The sequence below is a fragment of the Petaurus breviceps genome, unplaced genomic scaffold (genome assembly GCF_028583685.1).
Source record: "Petaurus breviceps papuanus isolate PSGF00001 unplaced genomic scaffold, PetGlider_PUasm1.0 90752, whole genome shotgun sequence".
Lineage (NCBI taxonomy): Eukaryota > Metazoa > Chordata > Mammalia > Diprotodontia > Petauridae > Petaurus > Petaurus breviceps.
In genome coordinates this window covers 15274945-15288565 of record NW_027187336.1, presented here as the reverse complement: position 1 = coordinate 15288565, position 13621 = coordinate 15274945, and the positions used below count along the sequence as shown (strand labels likewise).

Sequence of the window (13621 nt, the reverse complement as noted above, 5' to 3'; positions counted from 1 at the left end):
TTTGTTAGATTTTTAAAAATATATTCACATTTTTGTAGCAGCAAGCACCCCAAGCGCCCTCAGGGTTTGCCACCACCACAGGTTCTTGGATCTGCTTTGATAAAGGAAAGCAACTCAAAATGGGTTAACAAGCTTACTTTAATCAGTCAGACATATATCGTTTACCTTGTTCAGGGGAAAAAGGTCAGCACCCGGAACCTCAAAGCATACAGGCAGAATTATCAGGACAGAAACAGATCAAGTAGACAGATTTCCAAACTGTCCAACCATTACATCCATACCCAGTCAACATCTGGGTTTCCACATCTGGGTTTTTCAAAGCCGGGGGACTCTCAACAACGGCTTCCCATAATTCAGATCAAATCACAGAACACTTCTCAAAGTGAGTCCCAAAACAAAGCTGCACATCAGGGCTTACACAGCCTTCTCCTGGCTCAGAGAATGTAACAACCTTATTGACTCACTGGCCAATCAAGAAGTATCTACTGAAAAACAAGCCTCCCACCCCAGGCTTCAGGTGCACTTTAGCCTAGGGGCAGGGAAGATCTTCCAAATTTGCATTCCCATTACAATTTAAAATTATAAGTTAGACATATTTTCCTGTGTTTGTCTCTAATATTGTTCCCCCTCCCCATTTGGATTTTTCCTTACTTTCTCTGTAATCTTGGTATTTTTTCTCTTTGGGAATTTTAGCTTAGTTGGCTTTAAGGCAATTCTATTCATACCAGCCCTCTTACCCTCACCATCAAGTTTTTCCTCCTCTCCATGATACTTTTCCATAATTTTTTGAGTTTTACTTATTAGTTCCTTTTTCTTTCTTACCTAGTTTTAATTCTTTTTTTTTTCCTAGTTAACTAGTCAGGTAAAATCCTCCTCCTCTATTTCAACTTGTTTTGTTCATTACTTTTAATTTTTTTCATTTTCTACATTTGTTATAAAAATAATTTCTTTGCTCTTTTAGTTATTTATCTTCCAATTCTGTCTGTCCTAGACTTTTATTATTTGACTCATGGCCCTTCTACTTGTTTAGTCCATCTTTAGATTCTGTATTCCTCTTGGAATTAAAGCTTCTAAGATACATTATTGCCTAGTAGGTCATGCCCCTCTCCCATTTTCTACTGTGCCTAATTTTTTGAAATATGGGTTCCTGCAGATGATAGAAAAGATATTACCACATTGTAGGAATTTTCCTATACTTCTGATTATGATGTTAATTATTAACCTTTGCCTTTGCCATGGTAATTTCACCCCCACTTCCATTTTCCATGAAATCTCCTTCCTGGGTCCATGCTGTCCCACTCTTCTGGATGTCAGTTGCCCACAGGAGCTTTCCTGGGGAGGATGAGTGGTTTCTCTAAACACCAAATCCCTCCTGATCCCATTTATAAGGTCCTAATCATCGCTTATAGAATTTTTTTCCCTACATGTAAGCATTCATCAGTTGTACCTTCTTCTGCTACTGAAACAAGATTCCCTTCTTCTCCCCCCCTATTTCAATCTCTCCCTTTACATTCTTTCCTATTCTCCTATAATTTTTTTTCTTCCTAGGAGACTACTGGAACTATTTTCCCTTCATCAGTCTTGTCAAATTAAAATAGAGAGGGAAGGGGGACACTAAACCACATATAAAGATTCCTGTAGGTTTTATATTGACTTAGAAAATCACATGTTAACATTATGTTTTATTATATTTTATTTATTTTGTTAAATATTTCTTGATTTTATATATATATATATATATATATATATATATATATATATAAAAATTTTTTTTAAAGCAATAGGGGTTAAGTAACTTGCTCAAGGTTACACGGCCAGTTATTTCTGGGTGTGGTGCTGAGAATCTGAGCCTGGATTTGATCCAGGTCATCCCGACACTGGAGCCGGTGCTCTTACTCACTGAGCCACCTGGCTGCCCCTTCTTGATTATATTTTAACCTGGTTTGGACAGTACTTGGAAATATTTGGGTTGTGCCCCTCTTTCTTTTTTCCTCCCTTTCTTTTGCACTCTCCCATTCTGCAATTTTGTTGTACAAAAGTATTGATTCACCTGTAGTTGGGATGTTGTGAGGTTTAGTCCATGAAGTTTCAGGTCTACTGCTTCACCATCATTTTTATTTACTTTCTGCTTTCACCCTTATCTCTTTTCATACTTTTAGAAAGAAATCTCTTAATGTTATCACTATTGTAATTTTGTTCTTGTCCTTAGTTGGTATTGTTTGTCTTTCTTATATATCTATTGTCTTGGGTGTTTGAAAAGTAAATAATTTGTTCAAGTCTGATTTTTTTTCTAGGAATGCTTTGAATAGCCTCCCATCCACCCCCTTTTTTATTGAACATCCATCTTTTTTTCATTGATGGCTAGGCTTTATTATCTTGGGCTACACCTAGAGCTCTTGTTCCATTTCCTCTGGAAATTTCTTGTAGGTACAGATTTATTCAAATTTCCTTTCCTTTATATTTGAAGGTGTTTCTCCTGGTCATTTAAATAATTTGTTGTTTGTTATCTGAATTTTTAAACTTATGCACTAATGTAGTTGTCTCCAAATTATAGCATAGGTTTTTCCTTTTTCTTTTTGTTACTTTGTTTTCTGGAGATAATCTGTAAATTCTTTTTAATGGCTCTTTGTTTTTTGGAGTTTTAAAATTCTGGGCAGTTTTTTTGTACTATTTCTTACATTATAATATCTAGGTTTTTGCATTTTGTCTTCTGGAAGACTTATGGTCATTAAACTATCACAATGCAATCTATACTTGAGATCAATATATTTTGCTTGAATGGAGATCATATTTTCTCTTAATGTTATTGGTTTTTTTTTGTTCTTCTCTTCTTCCAGATTGTCCTTAACTTCAGTATGTGGGGCCATCTCCAGTCATCTTGATCTATGTCTTGCCACTGGACCCAAATGGCTCCAGAGGAGAAAGTAAGGCTCGTGACTTTGCATAGCCCTCTCTCAGGTAAATCCAATTTACTTGCAAGTCATAACATCATCTTCCTAATGTCATGATCCTCTTTGAGAACTAAGGACGAATAACAATAACAACATTGCCATGTATTTACCTTACTGATTAGTTACTTACTCTTTCATTCCTTTGGTGCATCTTGTCACTGTGGATTCAAGTTTTTCCATTCCACGAATTATTTCTTTTGCACAGGTCATAAATTTCACTTTCGCAATTCTTATTTCTCTTTTAAGCTATTCAGGATTATCCTGCTGTGGTTGCACGCTCTCTCAGGAATCATAAAGTCCTCTGCCTCATCAAGTATTTTCCTTTGTCTTGAAATATTATTTATTTGTAGATGTCTTCTATTCTCTAGTTGATCTACAGGCCATGTTTCCTTCTGTTAATAATATCTTCCTTACTGTTTTATACTCAGGGTCTTTTAATTTTCTTTCTCCTGAGATAGCAATTTCAGTCTCTCTTCCTTATATCTCTCTCTTGCTCACTTTCTGACTCCTCTTTTGATTGGGCCTGGTTCTCAAAGCCTTCTCAGCCTCTGCTCATGCTAGGGAATTCACTTTTCACAGCCTCAGTCTGCCCCAAGTGATGTCTGAGGGAAAGAACTTGTTACAACTGGATGTTGGTCTCTTTCCCTCAGGCTTAGTAGAGTGCTACATTATTATATGTATCTGTGTTCTGTCCCTCTTTCCTGCAGTTTTCTGGTTACAGCTCAGACCATTGTCAGGATATATCCAGTCAGGATAATATTCTACCTTTGGCACTATGAGAAGGTGGAGTTGGGCTGACTTCTGTTACAAGTCTAAGATGGGCACATGTAGCCATGCTGTAGTGTGATGCATGGTGGAGAAGAGGCTCTTGAGTGAGGAAGTTAGAGGATAAGGATTACCTTTTCTACTTTTTTTTATAAAGAAAACTAATTTTATTAAAATACAATTATGAAAATATGTATTTTTACAAAGACTAACAGACCTCAGTTTAAGATTCCATTTCTTTCTTTCCTTAAAATTTTTTATTGATATTTGTTTTCAACATTCATTTCCACAAGACTTCCTTTTCCATTTGACCAGTTCTGCTTTTTAAGTCATTCTTCTCCTCATTGGCTTTTTGGACCTCTTTTGCCATTTGAGCTTGAGGGAGAGACAGGAAGTAGTAGGTGCCAAGCAAGTTGAACCACTACTGTCTTAAACATCATCTCTCCTTAGACCCTTGAGGAAGATAGCCCATATGTCTGAACTTAGGAGTCTTTATAATAGCAGTGTTTCCAGTTCTGTGCCCTTGGCTGGGGGGAGGGGTGCAATAAAACAAAACAAAACAAAATTTCCTTCCATATCCTCCCTTTACACAAGGTTCAAAATCCCAGTCATCTCTTCACTTTCCCACCAGCTATTCTGCATGTTTCTGACTTCACCACTATCATCATGCTCTCCCACAGGGTATCCTCTGGGACTCCCACCCCTTTTCTTTTTATATATTGTCTTCCTCCCTTAGATTGTAAGCTCCTTGAGGACAAAGACTGATCCCTAGCACTTAACACAGTGCCTGGCACAAAGTAGGTATTTAATGAATGTTGATCATATCATACCATAGCTATTATCATGGAAAGATACCTCTGTGGAAATGTAGCCTGGCAACTGCTTTGCACATCCTTCAGTCACATCTGTCTACCTCACAGGGTTAATCAGAAGATCAGAGGAGATAATTTATTATACCACTTTGCATACATTAAATTTCTATATGTCTGTTATTTAACCAAATAAGGCTAGCTCTTAAGAATAATTGTATATACATTGTTTTAAAATTTAGGGCTTTTGGGGCAGCCAGGTGGCTCATCAAGTAAAGAGCACCAGCTCCAGTGTCGGGATGACCTGGGGATCAAATCCGGGCTTAGATACTTAGCACCACACCCAGAAATAACTGGCTGTGTAGCCTTGAGCAAGTTACTTAACCTCAATTGCTTTAAAAAAAATTAGGCTTTTTTTTTTTTGCTTTTTAAAGTAAACAATTGTTTTTCTTTCAGTACCAGTAACCATCTAGATACTTAGCTTTATATTTGTTATCTGCCTGGCTAATAGTTTGTACTACAAATTTATATTAAGGAGTAAAACTTAAAAATAAAAGTAAATAATAAAGGAATGGTCCTGTTTCATCAACTAAAAATTATAAGTTGAATTTGAACTGATAATTTGAAATGACCCACCGCTATGTGTTGATTTTCTTCAGATGTGTTATATACTTCAATAAAATTATGTGACATCCTTGATGTGGGTAATTCCTCATTGGTATATAGATATTGAATCAACAATTGAAAAATAGTCAACAAGAATTTAAATGCTAAGTGCATTATTACTAATAATGTATTGCTAGGCACTATGCTAAGTACATGGGATACAAAGAAAAATAAAAACCAATCTTGCTTTCAAGAAGCCTACTTTCTATTGTGTAAGACAACAAGAAGGTGTTACATGACACGTACAACGCATAGATAGAAGGTGTGGTGGCAAAAGAAATTACAAGATTTGACCACTAATTAGATATATGGGGATGTGTAAACATTAAAGTTTCAAACCTGAGTAAATAGAAGGATAGTTGTATTCACATGCGTAGGAAATTCAGCCCTGTCCATATAGGAAGTTATATCCTTACATGGGGGTGTTCTGTCCAAAGGAAAATGATATTTGAAGGTTTATACTTCACAAGATATCTTGGAGTTTAGGGACTTTATTTTTAATTTATTCATTCTACCTCCTATCCCCTTCCCTTCTATTTTCCTGTAGGGCAAGATAGATTTTTATACCGCATTGCCTGTATATCTTATTTCCCAGTTGAATGTAAAAGCAATTTTTTAACATTCATTTTTTTTTAAACTTTGAGTTCCACATTCTCTCCCTTTCTCCTTCCCCACCCACCCTCATTGAGAAGGCAAGTAATTTGATATAGGTTATACATGTGTAGTCATGCAAAACATTCCATAATAGTCATGTTGTGAAAGACTAACTATATTTCCCTCCATCCTATCCCACATCCCATTTATTCTATTTTATCCTTTGATCCTGTCCCTCCATAAAAGTGTTTGCTTCTGATTACCCCCTCCTCACATTTGCCGTCCTTTCCATCATTTCTCCCCTCCCCCAACTTCTCTTATCCCCTTCCCCCCTACTTTCCTGTAGGGTAAAACATATTTTCATATCCAGTTGAGTATGTGTGTTATTCCCTCCTTAAACCAAATCTGATGAGAGTAAGGTGCACTCATTCCCTCTCATCTCTCCCCCTCTTCCCCTCCATTGTAAAATATTTTTCTTGCCTGTTTTATGTGAGATAATTTATTCCATCCTGCCTTTTCCTTTCTCCTTCTTCCAGTACATTCCTCTCTCATCCCTTAATTTTATTTTTTAGAAATCATTCCTTTGTATTTAACTCACCCTGTGCCTTATATTCCCTTGAACTACTGTAATACTGAGAAAGGTCTCATGAGTTACAAATATCATCTTTCCAAGCAGAAATGTAAACAGTTCAACTTTAATAATTCCCTATGATTTTTCTTTCCTGTTTACCTTTTCATTCTTCTCTTAAGTCTTGTATTTGAAAATAAAAATTTCTATTTAGTCTTTTCATCAAGAATGCTTGAAAATCCTCTATTTCACTGAATTTCCATATTTTCCCTTCCCTTCCCTTCCCTTCCCTTCCCTTCCCTTCCCTTCCCTTCCCTTCCCTTCCCTTCCCTTCCCTTCCCTTCTCTTCTTCTTGGTTTTTTTTTGAGGGGGGAAGGCAGGGAAGGCAATTGGGGTTAAGTGACTTGCCCAAGGTCACTTAGCTAGTAAGTGTTAAGTGTCTGAGGCTGGATTTGAACTCAGGTTCTCCTGACTCCAGGCCAGTTCTCTATTCACTGTGCCACCTAGCCACCCCAGGGCAGTTTTTCTTGATAATTTCTTGAAAGGTGATGTCTAAACTCTTTTTTTTTTTTGATCATGGCTTTTAGGTAGTCCAATAATTTTTAAATCATCTCTCCTAGATCTTTTTTTCTAGGTTAGTTCTTTTTCCAATGAGATATTTCACATTGTCTTCTATTTTTTTCCATTCTTTTGTTTTTGTTTGATAATTTCTTGATTTGTCATAAAGTCAATAGCTTCTATTGCTCCATTCTAATTTGTTTTTTTGCCTTTTTTTTGGAGGGCAATTGGGGGTTAAGTAATTTGCCCAAGGTTACATGGCTAGTTTTTTTTGGTGTGTTTTTGTGTGGGTGTTAAGTGTCTGAGGCTGAAACTGACCTCAGGTCCTCCTGACTCCAGGGCCAGCGCTTTACTCACTGGGCCACTTAGCCGCCCCTCCATTTTAATTTTTAAGGAATTATTTTCTTCAGTATGCTTTTGGACCTCCATTTTCATTAATGGCCAATTCTGTTTTATAAGGCATTTTTCTCCTCATTGGCTTTTTGGACCTCTTTTGCCATTTGGGTTAGTCTATTTTTTAAGGTGTTATTTTCTTCAGAATTTTTTTGAGTCTCCTTTAGCAAGCTCTTGATTCATTTTTCATGATTTTCTTGCATCACTCTGTTTTCTCATCTCAATATTTTCTCTACTTCTCTTACTTGATTTTCAAAATCCTTTTTGAGCTATTCCATGGCCTGCGACCAATTCTTATTTTTCTTGGAGGCTTTGGATGTAGGAGCTTTGACTTTGTTGTCTTCTTCTGGTTGTATGTTTTGATCTTTCTTGTCACCAAAGTAAGATTCTATAGTCTGTTTTTATCCCTGCTGTTTGCTCATTTTCCAAGCCAATTAGTTGACATTTTAGCCCTTTGTCAAGGTAAGACTCTGCTTCCAGTGAGGGGAATGGGAGGGTGTACTTTCCCCAGTTTTGGGGGTTTTGTTCAGCTGTTTTCACAGATACTTTTAGGGACCTGTAAATTTTTAGCTTTTCCAAGGTGGTATGATCAAAGGAGAGGTGTTTACTCTTCTCCTGGCCTGTGCTCTGGTCTGTTAGTGACCACAAGCACTCTTTACTGCCTTGGAATTGTGAGGCAGATTCCCTCTCCACTGTTGTCACAAGCTCCAGTGCTCTTCCTTGCCCCAGGACTATCACCCAAGACTGTGACCCAGATTGAAGCACAGGCAAAGCAAGAGAATCCTGTTTCAGCACCAGTGAAGAGATTCCTGCCATTCACCTCTGATCAGACCCTGAATCCCTCCCCCTACTGTCTAAGGGCTGAGAGCTCCACAAACAGCCACTTATGTTGCTGCTGCAGCCACTGCCCTGGGGCTGGGTCCTGATTGAGCTCCTCTCTCACCCAGATCTGACAGACCTTTGCTACTGATCTTCTAAGTTGTCTTTGGCATTTGTGGGTTGATAAATCTGGAAACCATCACAGCTGCCAGTGATGCAGTGCCCTGAGGCCTGCTCCAGTCCATTTGTGCCTGTGCAGCACATACTGGACTGTGCTCTTCTTTCAGACTGGTACAACAGATCTGTCCTATCAACTTTCCAGGTTGTCTTGGGCTGGAAATTTGTTTCAGTCTGTCATTTTTGGGGGGTTCTGCAGCTCTAGAATTTGTTTTGTCATTTTTATAGGTATTTGGAGGGGTTTGGGGGAGACCTCAAGCAAGTCCCTGCTTTTACTCCATCACCTAGCTCATTGATTATTATGATTAACATAAATTCAAATATATGAACCCATTTCACGGGACTTATTATTTGTATTAACTGGGACATAGCTGTAACATTTGCCTGAAGATTCCATACAATTCTAAGACAAGCAATAATATGATGACTTTAAATGTAATATCATGCCAATGACATGTTAATTAATCAGTTGTATGTATTGATGATTTAAATGAGTATTAAGTAGTCTCTCTCATCTCCATGAAAGTATTGATATTAAAGTTAAAAGTCAGAATCTTCCCATTCAACCCTTCAGATATGGAGATTGAGTTTTTTGTTTTGTTTTGTTGTTAACAGCCAAAATGCATCATCAAAGCAATCCTGTTTTGTTGCTGAGAGATGTATACCTGTATAAATACTAGAATGTGGGATAGATGGATGGAAAACACTGACCTAGACTCCTCTTGGTAAATTTATATGAAGCTCAACCAGAGAGGACCAGTTAGTTATCTGCAAAGAAAGGCTTTCATCTCTATCCAGATAAAGTGATCAAAAAGGAAAGATCCAAACTTAGCCTTGGGGTATTCCTCCTGGCTTTTGCTAGCTGAATGTAGTGACTATGACTAAAGAGTTATGAGGCCAACCTCAAAAGAAGATTTTAGCTACTATACTCTAGCAGACTGAAGATGAGATGGATTGGATGTCCCTGAAGAGATTTTCTCAGAAGATAAGGCATGGTGAAATCATGTGTCCTGAAGCTACCAGAACATGGTGTATGGGAGAACAATAGGGACCAACAGACTTCAACAAAGATATATACAGATATGCTAAGACCAGAAAGACAATGAGCCAGTGAAGATTATGTGCATAGAAGTTACCATGAAGCTAGTAGAGACTAGGTAGTCAGCAATGCACCTAACAGAGATACTTTGCCCAGGGAGGAACAAAATCAGTGAGAATGGAGAAGTGAAATCACCAGAATATGTCAGGGATGAAGCATCAGAAGTAAGTTATCCCTCCATATATATTCCCCACATATGGACACCTCATGTTCACTCTCCCCACTGGTGGCATATGTATTCATGGAAGAGTGTGTCCTAGGTTTATAGCAAGGATTTTCTATTGAAAATCTTATTATATCATTGAATGTCTTTGCTTTTTGTTCTCTGGCTGACTAGAGAAAAAGTAATAAATTGATAGGGACTTGTAAGATATTATTTTGAATGTATGTGGACTCATGAAATATCTTAAACCAAGGGTAGCTATTCTAGGTGCCTACACACGTGAGAGGCATACACCAGCTGTTTAACTGTGATCAAATGTTTAGGACTGAAAGGGAGTTTAGATGATGGGGGAAAATCATTCAGCTGAGCTTGGAGGTCAGCAAGTTTGTAATGACCACCATGTGTCTAGCCAAATTCAGATCTGCTTCCCCCACTTAAAAAAATACTTTTTTTGCTTTGACTCTTAGAAATATATTTGGTAAGGTCCTCAAAGATTTGTACATTTGACACAGACTAATAGTTAAAAAAATTTTGCATTTAAAATAAATAAGCCAGTCTAATCTACCTATTTTACAATGAGGAGACTGAGGCACAGAAAGATTTCCCAAAGGGAACTAAAGGATATAAAATATATTCAACAGGTTATATATTGTCTGTGGTTTGGGGTGTTTTATTTTGTTTATTTTTGATTGTTTGATCTTTGACGTTCTGATATAGAATAAAAAACAACTAATTATCCCCCCCCCCCCAAAAATAATTTTGGTCACATAAAATTGAAAAGCTTTTCCATAAACAAAACCAATGTAGCTCAGACAAAAAGCAGGGGGAAAAACTTCATTAAGTAAGATATATTAATGTTGATATCCAAGATTTGTACATAACATAAATATTGAAGATCAAGAGATATTCTGTAGTGGATAAATGGTCAAAGCATATGAACAAACTTTCCAAAAGAATTGTAAACTATTGTCAACCATATGAAATATTGCTCTCCATCATTAAAAAGAAATGCAAATCAAAATAACTGAGGTTTCAAATAATATTCATGAAGATGACAAAAAAGTATTGTTAGGGATACAGGAAGAGACACATTGATGGAGTCATTTGATGGAGCATTGAATTATTTCAATCCTTTGGAAAAGCAAAATGTAATTATGTTAAAAGGAAAAAAAAATATCCATGCCCCTAGAGACATTGCTACTAGACAAATTTCTTAAAGAAGTCAAATCCAGAAAGAAAGGTGCCAGATACATCAAAATATTCATAACATCTTTTTTGTTTTTTTTTTTGTTGGAGACAAAAAATGAGGAACAAAGTATATGCCTATTGATTGAAGTGCAGTTAAATTGTGGCACATGAATGTAATGGAATATTATACTCCATTAGAAATTATGAATATGGGGCGGCCAGGTGGCTCAGCGAGTAAGACCACCGGCTCCAGTGTTGGGATGACCTGGATCAAATCCGAGCTCAGATACTCAGCACCACACCCAGAAATAACTGGCCGTGTAACCTTGAGCAAGTTACTTAACCCCGATTGCTTTAAAAAAAAAAAAGAAAATATGAATATGAAGATGTCACATGGAAAGATATATAATATTATACATACACCAAAACCAGAATAGCTAAGTATACAATCTTTACTACAATATAAATGGAAAGGCTGCCCCCTCCCTTTACCAGAGGTCAAGATTCACCTCTAATGAAGCAGAATTCACCTTCCTCTCCTACAGGTATAACAGGAGGATGGTTTTCATTCTTCCTAAGCCCTGTGACTCAATAAAAAAATAAATAAACCAAAAACCAACCAAACAAAAAAAAAACCCTCATTGATTAAATGCTTATTTGGCCCTGTGCTAAGTTGTTGGGGAGCAAAAGAAAGGTTAAAAACTGTTCTTTCATGGCAGCTAGGTGGCACAGTGAATAGAGCACCAGCCCTGGAGTCAGGAGGACCTGAGTTCAAATGCAGCCTCAGACACAACACAAAAACTAGCCGTGTGACCTTGGGCAAGTCACTTAACTCCAATTGCCCTCCAAAAGGCAAAAAAAAAAAACAAACCACAAAACAAAACCTGTTTTTGCCCTTGAGGAGCTCACTTTCTAATGGGAGAGACAACATGTAAATAACTAAATACATTACAAGATACATACAGAGTATCTGGGAAATAGTTTTAGAGGGAAAGTACTAGAACCTGGGTTATTCCACCTTGTGGACCCAGAAAGGGAATCTTGAACTGCTGAAAAAAGCAAAATACAGCAATCCCAGCTGTACTACCAAGGACCATCTCTTAAGCTTGGTTACATGAAAGATAATGCAGCTATATATGAATTTGGATTGGCAAGTTGCCAGTCAACAGGAATACCTGGCACCTAAGTGACTTTGAGATCAGTTGGCACAAATGTAAATTTTGGTGCACAAAAAAGAAAATGTATTTGTTTGACATCTTTCTGATTTGTGGCTTTTCTTGGTGGCTGCAGCAGACATCTGCTTTTATTTTCCAGCCAGACATGTAAAAGGGGAATAAAGGATTTTGCAGGCTCTGGCAAAAAATATGGTCCAGATTATTGGTGTCCTTGCTTTGATCAGCCTTTTGTTGTATCTCCAATGGATTTCATAAACTATTACTGAGATCAAAACAGCTATGGTTCCTGTGTGCTGTTTGAGTACTTTCTGCCTGAGTAATTCTGTTGAAACTTTTATGGGTCAGGTCTATGGCATATTTCTCTAAGATGCATATAATACAATTCTTATGACACTGTTCATGAAAAGCTTGTTGAAGGTTGAGGCTTTAGAAGAGAAAGGTGGATGTTAAAAAGTGAGTATTTGACAAAGAGGGTGTTTGAGAATAGGATTTTTATTTCTGGACAATGGCTTAAAATGTATCAGTGAGAGGCCACTGGCTAATGATAGGGTATCTAATGAAAGCTGATAAAAATATAGTTACCCAGACACTTGCAAATATAATAAAAAAAAGGGCTCCAAATTGAAAAGGAAGAAAGGAGAACATTGTCCACATATATTTTCTAAACCACAGCTAGGTGGCACAGTGGATAGAGTGCTGGGTCTGGAGTCAGGAATACTCTTTTTCCTGAGTACAAATCTGGCCTCAGACATTTACTAACTGTGGGCAAGTCACTTAAACCTGTTTGCCTCAATTTCCTCACCTGTAAACTGAGTTGGAGAAGAAAATGGTGAACCACTCCAGTATCTTTGCCAAGAAAATTCCAAATGGGGTCATGAAGACTTGGACATGTCTGAAAACAGTTAAACAGCAAAAACAAAAATTTTCTAAGCCAGAATCCATTTGCAAGAAGAGGCAAAATTGGCTTCACAGAAATTACATAGAGTTGGTGGGATATTACTTCTGATTAAAAGATGAACTTGAAAAGGTATGAATTATCCGAGAGAAATACAATAGATAATTGAGGTTATACAACAAACCTGTTTATGAATAAGTTTTAACAGTGAGGAATTTAGGTAATGTGAATGGGGCACAATGGTGAGTATCTATAGGAGAAACAAAAGATGTTTTGTGATATTTCAGAAAGAAGATCTGACAAGACCACTGTGATAGTAATGGAATATAAAGTTCCCCCTGTATTGGCTTGGTTTTCAAATTGATTGTGTTAAAACCCAGAGCTTGTTAATCCCACCTGTGGGATGGACTTGTTGATGTGAAAAGAGAGTCCTGAACTGGGAGGAGCTGGTGAGGTAGATTTTTCAGAGACACAAGAGAGAGGCAGAAGAACTTTTTGGAAGCAGCACCCTCGTGGAGGCAGAGAGAGAGACTGAGAGAATTGCTGGGGGCCACTTTGAATTGCCCTGGACTTTTGAGACCTGCCCCCTGAGCTGCCAAGGACTGAGGAGACATGGCTGTTGTGCTGGTACTTTGTCTGTCTGTTTTGATGTTGTTTTGCCAGATTTGTCCACTGGTGAAAGACAGTCCTTTTGTTGAAGAAGTCCTGGAACCTGGCTGTTGGCTAAGAGCTCCTGAGACTGTCCTGCAGACAGAGAGTGAATACTGTCCACTGGTGAAGGACAGTGCTGTTGTTGCAGGG

At 37.6% G+C, this 13621-nt stretch overlaps 1 long non-coding RNA gene across 2 annotated transcripts in view; it reads left to right on the top strand.

Moving 5' to 3' along the window:
• LOC138146078 (uncharacterized) overlaps positions 1-13621 on the top strand; it is an 82338-nt gene that overhangs the window by 37823 nt on the left and 30894 nt on the right. For both annotated transcript variants that reach the window (XR_011164380.1, XR_011164381.1), the window contains one exon: positions 2838-2958. This is a non-coding gene — a long non-coding RNA (uncharacterized lncRNA). The remainder of the gene's footprint in view (positions 1-2837; positions 2959-13621) is intronic.